This window comes from Bubalus kerabau, chromosome 16, assembly GCF_029407905.1.
Source record: "Bubalus kerabau isolate K-KA32 ecotype Philippines breed swamp buffalo chromosome 16, PCC_UOA_SB_1v2, whole genome shotgun sequence".
Taxonomy (NCBI): Eukaryota; Metazoa; Chordata; class Mammalia; order Artiodactyla; family Bovidae; genus Bubalus; species Bubalus kerabau.
The window spans coordinates 47,999,794-48,014,152 of record NC_073639.1 but is presented as its reverse complement, the minus strand read 5'-3'; positions in this window follow the sequence as shown (position 1 = coordinate 48,014,152).

Sequence of the window (14,359 nt, the reverse complement as noted above, 5' to 3'; positions counted from 1 at the left end):
ACCATTCTGTCCTCCAGGTTATTTATCTGTTCTTCCACCTCAGTTATTCTGCTATTGATTCATTCTAGTGTATTATTCCTCTCTGTTTGTTTGTTCTTTAGTTCTTGAGAGTCTTTGGTAAACATTTTTTGCATTTCTCCATTGTTTTCCTGAGATCCTGAATCATCTTCACTGCTATTATTCTGAATTCTTTTTCTGGAATATTGCCTATCTCCACTTCATTTAGTTGTTTCTCCATGATTTTAGGAACCTGGAATGTTAGGTCCATGAATCAAGGCAAATTAGAAGTGGTCAAACAGGAGATGGAAAGAGTGACATTTTAAGAATGTTGACATTTTAGGAATCAGCGAACTAAAATGGACTGGAATGGGTGAATTTAATTCAGGTGACCATTATATCTACTACTGTGGGCAAGAATTCTTTAGAAGAAATGGAGTAGCCATCATAGTCAGCAAAAGAGTCCGAAATGCAGTATTTGGATGCAATCTCAAAAACGACAGAATGATCTCTGTTCGTTTCCAAGGCAAACCATTCAATATCACAGTAATCCGAGTCTATGCCCCAACCAGTAATGCTGAAGAAGCTGAAGTTGAACGGTTCTGTGAAGACCTATAGGATCTTCTAGAACTAACATCCAAAAAAGATGTCCTTTTCATTATAGGGGGCTGAAATGCAAAAGTAGGAAGTCAAGAGACATCTGGAGTAACAGGCAAATTTGACCTTGGAGTACAAAATGAAGTAGGGCAAAGGCTAATAGAGTTTTGCCAAGAGAATGCACTGGTCATAGCAAACACCCTCTTCCAACAACACAAGAGAAGACTGTACACATGGACATCACCAGATGGTCAACACCGAAATCAGATTGATTATATTCTTTGCAGCCAAAGATGGAGAAGCTCTATACAGTCAGCAAAAACAAGACCAGGAGCTGACTGTGGCTCAGACCATGAACTCCTTATTGCCAAATTCAGACTTAAGTTGAAGAAAGTAGGGAAAACCACTAGACCATTCAGGTATGACCTAAATCAAATCCCTTATGATAACACAGTGGAAGTGAGAAATAGATTTGAGGGACTAGATCTGATAGACAGAGTGCCTGATGAACTATGGATGGAAGTTCTTGACATTGTACAGGAGACAGGGATCAAGACCATCCCCAAGAAAAACATGTAAAATGGCTGTCTGAGGAGGCCTTACGAATAGCTGTGAAAAGAAGAGAAGCCAAAAGCAAAGGAGAAAAGGCAAAATGGCAAAAAAGCAAAATGGCTGTCTGAGGAGGCCTTACAAATAGCTGTGAAAAGAAGAGAAGCCAAAAACAAAGGAGAAAAGGAAAGATATACCCATTTGAATGCAGAGTTCCAAAGAATAGCAAGGAGAGATTAAAAAGCCTTCCTCAGTGATCAGTAAAAAGAAACAGAGGAAAATAATAGAATGGAAACTAGGGATCTCTTCAAGAAAATTAGAGATACTAAGGGAATATTTCATGCAAAGATGGGATCGATAAAGGACAGAAATGGTATGGACCTAACAAAAGAAGAAGATAATAAGGAGAGGTGGCAAGAATACACAGAAGAACTGTACAAAAAATATCTTTACAACCCAGATAATCACAATGGTGTGATCATTCACCTAGAGCCAGACATCCTGGAATGTGAAGTCAAGTGGGCCTTAGGAAGCATCACTACGAACATAGCTAGTGTAGGTGATGGAATTCAAGTTGAGCTATTTCAGATCCTGAAAGATGATGCTGTGAAAGTGCTGCACTCAGTATGCCAGCAAATTTGGAAAACTCAGCAGTGGCCACAGGACTGGAAAAGGTCAGTTTTCATTCCAATCCCAAAGAAAGGCAATGCCAAAGAATGCTCAAACGACCACACAATTGCACTCATCTCACACGCTAGTGAAGTGATGTTCAAAATTCTCTAAGCCAGGCTTCAGCAATACGTGAACTGTGAACTTCCAGATGTTCAAGCTGGTTTTAGAAAAGGCAGAGGAACCAGAGATCAAATTGCCAACATTCCCTGGATCATTGAAAAAGCAACAGAGTTCCAGAAAAACATCTATTTCTGCTTTATTGACTAGGCCAAAGCCTTTGACTGTGTGGATCACAATAAACTGTGGAAAATTCTGAACGAGATGGGAATACCAGACCACCTGACCTGCCTTTTGAGAAACCTGTATGCAGGTCAGGAAGCAACAGTTAGAACTGGACATGGAACAACAGACTGGTTGCAAACAGGAAAAGAAGTACATCAAGGCTATATATTGTCACCCTGTTTATGTAACTTCAATGCAGAGCACATCATGAGAAACGCTGGGCTGGAAGAAACACAAGCTGGAATCAAGATTGCTGGGAGAAATATCAATAACCTCAGATATTCAGATGACACCACCCTTATGGCAGAAAGTGAAGAAGAACTAAAGAGCCTCTTGATGAAAGTGAAAGAGGAGAGTGAAAACTTTGGCTTAACACTTTCTAACACCATACACAAAAATAAACTCAAAATGGATTAAAGATCTAAACGTAAGACCAGAAACTATAAAACTCCTAGAGGAGAACATAGGCAAAACACTCTCTGACATACATCACAGCAGGATCCTCTATGACCCACCTCCCAGAATATTAGAAATAAAAGCAAAAATAAACAAATGGGACCTAATTAAGCTTAAAAGCTTCTGCACATCAAAGGAAACTATTAGCAAGGTGAAAAGACAGCCTTCAGAATGGGAGAGAATAATAGCAAATGAAGCAACTGACAAACAACTAATCTCAAAAATATACAAGCAACTCCTACAGCTCAACTCCAGAAAAACAAATGACCCAATCAAAAATTGGGCCAAAGAACTAAATAGGCATTTCTCCAAAGAAGACATACAGATGGCTAACAAACACATGAAAAGATGCTCAACATCACTCATTATCAGAGAAATTCAAATCAAAACCACTATGAGGTACCATTTCACACCAGTCAGAATGGCTGCGATCCAAAAGTCTACAAGTAATAAATGCTGGAGAGGGTGTGGAGAAAAGGGAACCCTCTTACACTGTTGGTGGGAATGCAAACTAGTACAGCCACTATGGAGAACAGTGTGGAGATTCCTTAAAAAACTGGAAATAGAACTGCCTTATGATCCAGCAATCCCACTGCTGGGCATACACACTGAGGAAACCAGAAGGGAAAGAGACACATGTATCCCAATGTTCATTGCAGCACTGTTTATAATAGCCAGAACATGGACGCAACCTAGATGTCCATCAGCAGATGAATGGATAAGAAAGCAGTGGTACATATACACAATGGAGTATTACTCAGCCATTAAAAAGAATACATTTGAATCAGTTCTAATGAGGTGGATGAAACTGGAGCCTATTATACAGAGTGAAGTAAGCCAGAAAGAAAAACACCAATACAGTATATTAACGCATATATATGGAATTTAGAAAGATGGTAACAATAACCTTGTGTACGAGACAGCAAAAGAGACACTGATGTATAGAACAGTCTTATGTACTCTGTGGGAGAGGGAGAGGGTGGGAAGATTTGGGAGAATGGCATTGAAACATGTATAATATCATGTATGAAATGAGTTTCCAGTCCAGGTTAGATGCATGATACTGGATGCTTGGGGCTAGTCACTGGGACGACCCAGAGGGATGGTATGGGGAGGGAGGAGGGAGGAGGGTTCAGGATGGGGAACACATGTATGCCTGTGGCGGATTCATTTTGATATTTGGCAAAACTAATACAATTTTGTAAAGTTTAAAAATAAAATAAAAAAAAAATAAAAAGCAGAGACATTACTTTACCAACAAAAAAAGAAAAAAAAAAAAAAAAAGCTCAACATTCAGAAAACTAAGATCATGGCATCTGGTCCTGTCACTTCATGGCAAATAGATGGGGAAAAAGTGGAAACAGTGGCTGACTTTATTTTTCTGGGCTCCAAAATCAATGCAGATGGTGACTGAAGCCATGAAATTAAAAGATGCTTACTCCTTGGAAGGAAAGTTATGACCAACCTAGATATATTAAAAAGCAGAGACATTAGTTTGTCAATAAAGGTCCATCTAGTGAAGGCTATGGTTTTTCCAGTGGTCTTGTATGGATGTGAGAGTTAGACTATAAAGAAGGCTGAGCACTGAAGAATTGATGCTTTTGAACTGTGGTGTTGGAGAAGACTCTTGAGAGTCCCTTGGACTGCAAGGAGATCCAACCAGTCCATCCTAAAGGAGATCAGTCCTGGGTGTTCATTGGAAGGACTGATGCTGAAGCTGAAACTCCAATCCTTTGGCCACCTGATGCGAAGGGCTGATTCATTTGAAAAGACCCTGATGCTGGGAAAGATTGAGGGCAGGAGGAAAAGGGGACGACAGAGGATGAGATGGTTGGATGGCATCACCGACTCAATGGACATGGGTTTGTCTGTCCAAGAGTTGGACACGACTGAGCGACTGAACTGAACTGAACTGAATAGAGGGATCAGAGTGTCCAACTTATTGTTCCCATACAAATTGCTAAGCTATTTTAAATAGCTTTTTAAAATATTTTCAATAGGAACAGATGTGTCACTTAGAGAATTTTACTATTAATCAGTTTGCCTTTATAATCTATTTTCTACACTAGATTTGCATGCAAACATCATACCAGGAAACCCTAGAAGATACTAAAGCTAATTAATTGCCAAGTCTTTGGGGAGGTGATATCTGTCTAAGCTTAGAAGTGACAGTGATCACAAAAGAAAAGGACAGATTGGACTCTTTAAAAATTGAAAAATTTTGTCTGTCATAAATTATGTCATAAACCCATAATCAAACATATCCTAAAGCAAAAAGAAAACAAAAGAAAAAAAAAGAAAACAAAAGAATGATAAAAATCATACAATGAATAGTTAATTTACTCAAAATATAAAAATAGAGAAGAAAAAATTTAAGTATGAACAATCATGTTTGAACATTCATTAACAATACATAAAACTATTAAAAAAACATTATTTGCTAGTACCATACTAGTCAAAAAGGACATACAAATTGAAGCATAAATGTGGGAGCATTTTCACCAATTAAATTAGCCAGGCATATAGAATAAAAAAAATAACCAATGCTAATCATTAGTGATAGCTATATTTTCATACCAAGGGAATATTTCATGCAAAGATGGGCTCGATAAAGGACAGAAATGGTATGGACCTAACAGAAGCAGAAGATATTAAGAAGAGATGGCAAGAATACACAGAAGAACTGTACAAAAAAGATCTTTACAACCCAGATAATCACGATGGTGTGATCACTGACCTAGAGCCAGACATCCTGGAATGTGAAGTCAAGTGGCCCTTAGAAAGCATCACTACGAACAAAGCTAGTGGAGGTGATGGAATTCCAGTGGAGCTCTTTCAAATCCTGAAAGATGATGCTGTGAAAGTGCTGCACTCAATATGCCAGCACATTTGGAAAACTCAGCAGTGGCCACAGGACTGGAAAAGGTCAGTTTTCATTCCAATCCCAAAGAAAGGCAATGCCAAAGAATGCTCAAACTACCGCACAATTGCACTCATCTCACACACTAGTAAAGTAATGCTCAAAATTCTGCAAGGCAGGCTTCAGCAATACGTGAACCATGAACTTCCTGATGTTCAAGCTGGTTTTAGAAAAGGCAGAGGAACCAGAGATCAAATTGCCAACATTCCCTGGATCATTGAAAAAGCAACCGAGTTTCAGAAAAACATCTATTTCTGCTTTATTGACTAGGCCAAAGCCTTTGACTGTGTGGATCATAATAAACTGTGGAAAATTCTGAAAGAGATGGGAATACCAGACCACCTGACCTGCCTCCTGAGAAACCTATATGCAGGTCAGGAAGCAACAGTTAGAACTGGACATGGAACAACAGACTGGTTCCAAATAGGAAAAGGAGTACATCAAGGCTGTATATTGTCACCCTGCTTATTTAACTTATATGCAGAGTACATCATGAGAAACGCTGGACTGGAAGAAACACAAGCTGGAATCAAGATTGCCGGGAGAAATATCAATAACCTCAGATATGCAGATGATACCACCCTTATGGCAGAAAGTGAAGAGGAACTCAAAAGCCTCTTGATGAAAGCGAAAGTGGAGAGTGAAAAAGTTGGCTTAAAGCTCAACATTCAGAAAATGAAGATCATGGCATCCGGTCTCATCACTTCATGGGAAATAGATGGGGAAAGAGTGGAAACAGTGTCAGACTTTATTTTTTGGGGTTCCAAAATCACTGCAGATGGTGACTGAAGCCATGAAATTAAAAGACGCTTACTCCTTGGAAGGAAAGTTATGACCAACCTAGATAGCATATTAAAAAGCAGAGACATTACTTTGTCAACAAAGGTCCATCTTGTCAAGGCTAGGGTTTTTCCTGTGGTCACGTATGGATGTGAGAGTTGGACTGTGAAGAAGGCTGAGCGCCTAAGAATTGCTGCTTTTAAACTGTGGTGTTGGAGAAGACACTGGACAGTCCCTTGGACTGCAAGGAGATGCAACCGGTCCCTTCTGAAAGAGATCAGCCCTGGGATTTCTTTGGAAGGAATGATGCTAAAGCTGAAACTCCAGTACTTTGGCCACCTCATGTGAAAAGTTGACTCATTGGAAAAGACTCCGATGCTGGGAGGGATTAGGGGCAGGAGGAGAAGGGGACGACAGAGGATGAGATGGCTGGATGGCATCACTGACTCGATGGAAGTGAGTTTGAGTGAACTCTGGGAGTTGGTGATGGACAGGGAGGCCTGGCGTGCTGCGATTCATGGGGTCGCAAAGAGTCGGACACGACTGAGCGACTGAACTAAACTGAACTGAACTGAGTTGGTATAGCACTGATTAGAAATCAACATTATAATATTAACAGCAATAAAAAAGACATACTGACATAGCAATATCATTTCTGGAAATCTATCCTAGGAAAATAATTATAAATAAGAAAAGTTAGGTACACAAAATGCTCATTTTGCATCCTTGACCTACTGTAAAGTGTACATGTGCCCATGCACTTCTGTGTATGTGTATGTATATGTGTGCCTGTGTGCACAAAAAAGACAGTGTGTAAGAGAAAAAGAAGAGGGATAAATGAAAGGTATTCAAAAGATAAATTTGCTCTTTACCTAATGGGCTAAATTAGGCAAAATATGTATTCTATGAAAAAATCTATATGATTTGTTATATTTAAGTGGAAATAAGGAACTATAATTTAAGTGTTTTGCCAGAATACAAAATAATATATTAAAATTGGAAATCCCAAATGTCATATCCTTATTTGGATAATTATGTAAATTATGATAAAGCACAGAATACAAATGCAACTTTTAAGTATTATAAGTAACATGTTTGTGAATGAAATATGAAAAAGTTGATAAGATAAAAGGCTTATATGGATAGTATAGTGAATATATATTTTGTAGAATCAGAACCAATGGAATCAAGGGGATTAATAAGTTTTGTATTTTTTATTTATTTTAAAAATTAATTAAACATATGGTTTGTTTGTTTTTTTTTTTCTGTGCTGGGTCTTCATTGCTGCATGTGGGCTTTCTCAGCACAGTCGGCTGTCAGTTTGTGGCGCACGGGCTCCCACTGCAGTGGCCTCTCTTATTGCAGAGCATAGTCCTCCATGGTTGTGGCATGTGGGCTCCGTGGTGATGGTGTGGGCCTAGTGGCCCTGCAGCATGTGGGATCTTTTTGGACCAGGGATGTAACAGGTGTCCCCTGCATTGCAAGGCGGATTATTAATCACTGGACCACCAGTTGAGAAGCACTAATCAGTTTTTCAAGTGGTATAAGAAGGCAGAGGCTGTCAGTATTTTTTTTAAGTGTTTGTATAATAAGGACTAAAAAATGTGACCAAATCCAGACTTGGTAAAACAGATTAGAATGAAAGATATATAAAGCTCCATTGGTTGGAGTGTGGTGAAACTAGGACTCTTCTGCTGGTAACAGTAACTTTGGGGGCAATCTGCCAAAACTATATTAAAATCTACATACTCTTCAATGTAACAAGTTCAGTTTTAGAAGTTCATTCTAGTGCTATATGCCAACCAATGCATAGAATTTATATATAAGGATACTGTTTTTTAGTGCATTGTGAATAGTTTAATTTCAAAATCTGGTGCATCTATTACCTTAAATATTTTACATTATTTTAAAAATTCCTAGAACCATAGAAAATAGTGTATCCATGTGTATGTTGGTGGGTTTTATTTTTTCATTTTATAGCTTTATTGATAAACAGTTCATGTACCATGCATGTGTGCTCAGTCCATAAATTCACTTATTTAAAGTTCACAGTTCTGTACATTTTGTTATATTTACACAGTTGTTCATCCATCACCATGGTCTAATTTTAGAACATTTCCAGCACTCACCTAAAACATCCTGTACACATTGACTGTCTTTCCCCAGGCCCCCAACATCCCTCCCCTAGGCCAGAGCCCAAGCAATCACCAAATTCTATCTCTGTGGATTCACCTATTCTGATTATTTCATATAATTGAAATCATAGACTACATGGCCCTTTATCACTGGCTTCTTTCGTTTAGCATAATATTTGTAAGATTTATTCATGCTCTAGCATGTATCATGACTTCATTCTTTTTTATTGATACATAGTATTCATTATATGTGCTTCCCTGGTGGCTCAGACAGTAAAGAATCCACCTGCAATGCAGGATACCTGGGTTGGATCCCTGGGTTGGGAAGATCCGAGGGCATGGTAACCCATTCCAGTATTCTTGCCTGGAGAATGCCTATGGACAAAGGAGCCTGGAGGGCTACAGTCAATGGGATCACAAAGAGCTGGATACGACTAAGTGAATAAGCACAGCACGGCACATTCATTATACAGATATACTGTATTCTGCTTATTAGTTTTGCTGAATTTTAGCATGTGGTGATAGTCATTCAGTCATGTCCGACTCTTTGCACCCCGATGGACTGTAGCCTGCCAGGCTCCTTTGTTCATGGTATTCTCCAGGCGAGAATACTGGAGTGGGTTGCCATTTCCTTCTCTGTTTAGCATGTAACAGCATACATAATAGGTTGTTTTCTGCTAATTTAAACAAGATCATTTTTATCTATCCTACTTACATGTGAAAAGAGCATATTTTAGAAAAATGCTTTAAAATAAACAGTTCCCAGAATTTTCTAAAGCTGTGAGCTTTTATGAAATCAATGAGAATAATTCATGATGACTGGGAAGAAGAAAAAATAAGGGATATGTTGGTAAGAAAAAGAAAAAAAGAAATTATTTGCTCTTATATTCTGTGAAATTTTCCTTTAAATTAATTCTGGGGTTTATTGTGTTAGAAGTTTACATTTTAATGAAACTAGGGAGCTTTCCTGTCTCCATTATTTCTTTAAGATAACAAAGGAAAAATTGAACATAAATGACATTTTCCTAATAATCCCTAAATGTCTTGGGACACATTTTAATTTTCTTCACTGTGGCTAACAAGTTAATTTCTAGTCTCCTCCCCAGCTTACTTTTTAGAAGAGAGTTTTATGAACAGTGTAAAAGTCAAATTATAGTGGAGCTTATGTGCAAAATGTAAGGAACATTCATTTCAAAAGGAATCATGTACTTGAATATATTCCTCTTTCAAGTCTCATTTAATTTTGGTAATCTAGTGAATAAATCTAGAGTATACCATATTATCGACAACTAATTTTTAGTTGGAAACAATATACTGCATTGTACTTATATTTAGGTAGTAGTATCTGAAGTTCTGTACCCAGTGGGGAGAGTTTTTCCCACATCACCAAGCAATCCTCTGACACCAGTCCCACAGGACTCTCCCCATCCCTCTTCAGATGCCAATCACAAGCCCAGGTTGTCACCTGTGCTTCTGACCAGCTGGCTATAGATTGGAGATTTGATTTACTAAAGCAGCTCACAGAACTCAGAGAAACATTTTTCTTTCAAAATGACTGATTTCCTATTTAAAAAAAAAATATGACTCAGGAACAGCTGGATGGAAGAGAGAGATGCACAGGGCAGGTGTGGGGAAAAGGTGTGGAGTGTCTTGCTCCCTCTTCTAGCATACTACCCTTCCCAAATCAGCATGTGCTCACCTGCCTCACACTTTTTGGGTTTTAAGAAGACTTTATTACAAAGGGAAATTGATTAAGTTATTGTCCATTAGCCATTAATTCAATCTGTAGCTCCTCTCCCACCCCTGAAGTCAGGGGATGGGGCTGAAAGTTCCAATTCTCTGATCATATGGTTGGTGTTCTTGGTAACCAGCCCCCATCCATAGGTGAGGTCCAAACCACCCCATTAACAAAGCAAGACACTTTTGTCAATTTCACCACTTAGTAAAAATTCCAATGGTTTTAGGCATTCTGTTTCAGAATCAAAAAGACAATATATTTCTTAGTATAAATGACATTATTACAGTACTTCATTTTAAAGTACTTCATTTAAAAGTCTCTCGTAATAGTTCTACTACATTTACTTTTCAATGAGAATATATCAGAGCAATACCAAGACATGTAAAAATCATTCTATAAATTAATTCATAATTAGAGTATTAATCTATCATAGGTTAATAAATAAGATAAAAGAGAAACAAATAATTATGAAAGATAAAGGAAACAATGTGGATGAATAATTTATAGTCAAAAGTGTCCAGAACCACAGAACACTTATTTTAAAAAATTTTGAAACATCATCATCAACAACAACAAAACTATCAGGTCATGGACCATGTTTATAGACTTGCTCAGTATTTGCCAGTTCTCAAATGCTGTGTCTAATGTGGTAGAATTTATATTATTCTTCCTTTATGACACACACTACTTCATATGCATTGGAAAATCTCTTCATATGGCTTCCTTTTCCTATTATGTGTGTCTATGACCAACCTAGACAGAATATTAAAAAGCAGAGACATTACTTTGTCAACAAAGGTCCATCTAGTCAAGGCTATGGTTTTTCCAGTGGTCAGGTATGGATGTGAGAGTTGGACTATAAAGAAAGCTGAGTGCTGAAGAATTGATGGTTTTGAACTGTGGTGCTGAGAAGACTCTTGAGAGTCCTTTGGACTGCAAGGACATCCAACCAGTCCATCCCAAAGGAGATCAGTCCTGGGTGTTTATTGGTAGGACTGATTCTGAAGCTGAAACTCCAATCCTTTGGCCACCTGATGCGAAGAGCTGACTCATTTGAAAAGACCCTGATGCTGGGAAAGATTGAGGGCAGGAGGAAAAGGGGACGACAGAGGATGAGATGGTTGGATGGCATCACTGACTCAATGGACATGGGTTTGGGTGAACTCCGGGAGTTGGTGATGGATAGGGAGGCCTGGCGTGCTGCGGCTCATGTGGTTGCAAAGAGTCGGACACGACTGAGTGACTGAACTGATGGGTGAAGATTCATCTTTAGAGCCCTAGCCATCAACGTGCCACCCATGTTTTAGGCAGTCAATAAGGGATTACAGAATAGAATGTTGTGTGGGAAGAACTCTGAATAAGTCCTCAAGAGATCCAAGTTTCAGTGTGAAAATTTGAATTTGTGTCTGTGTTTCTTCACATCATTTATTTCATTCCATATCTGAAAAATAGAAGAGTGCACTGAAGAATTTAAAGATACCTCCATGTTCTAAATTTGAAGTCCTTTTTCTACACTATTTACATTCTTTTGGAAGCTTTTCTGGACAGACTGTTTCTCTTGCTAGCTTTACTATTGCTTTGAGTACACATATCTTTAAACAAAGAGATGGATTCTGTGTATATATTTTTTATCATTTGTAATTGTCTGTGTTTAGTCTCTTGTGTGGGGACCTGGTACCAAAATTATAAGCTTTCATTCTCAGCCTAGTATTTATGCAACCTGTAAGTATGAGTAAATGTCAGTTGCCTTGAAAATCTAGTTTATTAGTTACCTCTTTATTTTTTTCCACTAAGGGAAGGTTTCTCTAACTTGTTCCCAGGAGAATTTAGTATTTCAGATGGCAACTTTCTGAGAGCAGCTCCTGTTCTTTATCACAGACTTCACTTTGGAAAACCAACATTTTCAGAGCCTGTTCTAATACTCAAATTGATAGGGAGAAGCGTGATGCTCCCTGATCTAGTGTTTCTATCTGGCATTGTGATGATCTGTGTAGTGGACCTGTATAACCAGAGTATGCTAAGAGCTGGAAACTGCCAGTGGGGTTTTTTTCCCACTGATGAAAAAATAAACAATGTTCTCCTTGGTGAAAGCAAAAATTTTTTTGCACACACAGTATTCTCTAACTAATTTTCATTCCACTTTCAGTTATGAAGTGTGTCAAACCATTAGCTTACATCTTAAAAATATAATCACTTAGAATTATACAAAGGATTTTATATATATATATAATATACACATGCATACATACACATATATATGTGTATACACACAACACACACACAAACATACACATGCGTATTTTTTTTTATCTTCTCCAGGACTTTTGAATGTATTGGGGAGAAAAAATTTCCTCTACTCTTCTAGGTCCTTCTGGATGATTATTAAATTGACATGAAACAGATTAATGGGAGAAATTAGAATTTTAATTTCATAAGTACTAGAGTTTACAGAAATATGAGACTCAAAGGAGTGACCAAAGCACACAGCTTTTAGACCTTTTAGATAAAGGAATAATAAATTTGAGAAGAACTGAGAAGACAGACAAACTTAAGCTTGGGTATTAATTAGTGAAGAACTAAGCAGAGTTTGTTTATGTAGCCTTCTTGGCCCTGAATTCCTGATCTCCAGCAATAAGGCTGCTTGTTTACCTCCTGGTGGGAGGAGGATATCTTTCACTGGAAGATGTATTTCATACTTCCAGGGGGAACAGACAAGATGATCAGAATATCCTTCTTGCTTTTGCTTGAGTAATTTTATTCAAAATAGTGAATCTGCCAAGAGGCACGTTTTGAGCTGGGCTTTTCATTTTCTTTTTTAAAATTTATTTTTATTTGGAGGATGATTGCTTTACAATGTTGTGTTGGTTTCTGTCATACATCAACATGAATCAGCCATAGGTATATATATGCCCTCTCCCTCTTGAACCTCCCTCCTACTCCATCCGATCCCTCTAGGTTGTCACAGAGTGCTGGGTTGAGCTCCTTGTGTCATACAGTAAATTCCTACTGGGGAGTATACATTAAATATGTAACATTGTACAGAAGGAAGTGACCAAACCATCCCAAAGAAAAAGAAAGGCAAGAAGGTAAAGTAATTGTCTGAGGAGGCTTTACAAATAGCCAAGGAAAGAACAGAAGCAAAAGTCAAGGTAGAAAGGGAAAGATATACTCGACTGAGTGTAGAGTTTCAGAGAATAGCAAGGAGAGATAAGAAGGTCTTCCTAAGTGAACAATGAGAAGAACTAGAGGAAAACAATAGAATGGGAAAGACTACAGATTTTTTTCAAGAAAATTAGAGATACCAAGGAAACAGTTCATGTAGAATTGGCATGATAAAGGACAGAAATGGTAAGGACCTAGCAGAAGTAAAAGATATTAAGAAAAAGTGGCAAGAATACACAGAAGAACTATACAAAAAAGGTCTTAATGACCCAGACAACCATGATGGTGTGATCACTCACCTAGAGCCAGACATCCTGGAGTGTGAAGTCAAGTAGGTCTTAGGAAGTATTACTGTGAACAGTGGAGGTGACAGAGTTCCAGCTGAGCTATTTGAAACCCTAAAAGCTGATGCTTTTAAAGTGTTTCATTCAATATGTCAGCAAATTTGAAAAACTCAGCAATGGCCACTGGACTGGAAAGAGTCCAGTATTCATTCCAATCCCAAAGAAGGGCAATGCCAAAAAATGTTCAACTACTGTACTATTGCAGTCACTTAACACACTAGCAAGGTAATGCTCAAAATCCTTCAAGCCAGGCTTTAGCAGCAAGTGAACCGAGAACTTCCAGAAGTACGAACTGGGTTTAGAAAAGGCAGAGGAACCAGAGATCAAATTGCCAACATTAGTTGGATCATAGAGAAAGCAAAGGAATTCCAGAAAAACATCTACTTCCACTTCGTTGACTATGTAAAGCCTTTGACTGTATGGATCACAACAAACTGTGGAAAATTCTGAAAGAGATGGGAATATCAGACCACCTTGCCTGCCCCCTGAGAAACCTATATGCAGGTCAAGAAGCAACAGCTAGAATCAGACATGGAACAACTGACTGGTTCCAAATTAGGAAAGGAGTATGACAGGCTGTATATTGTCACTCTGCTTATTTAACTTATATGCAGAGTACATCATGTGAAATGTCAGGCTGGATGAATCACAAGCTGGTATCAATGTTGTTGGGAGGCATATCAACAACCTCAGATACGCAGATGATACCACTCTAATGGCAGAAAGT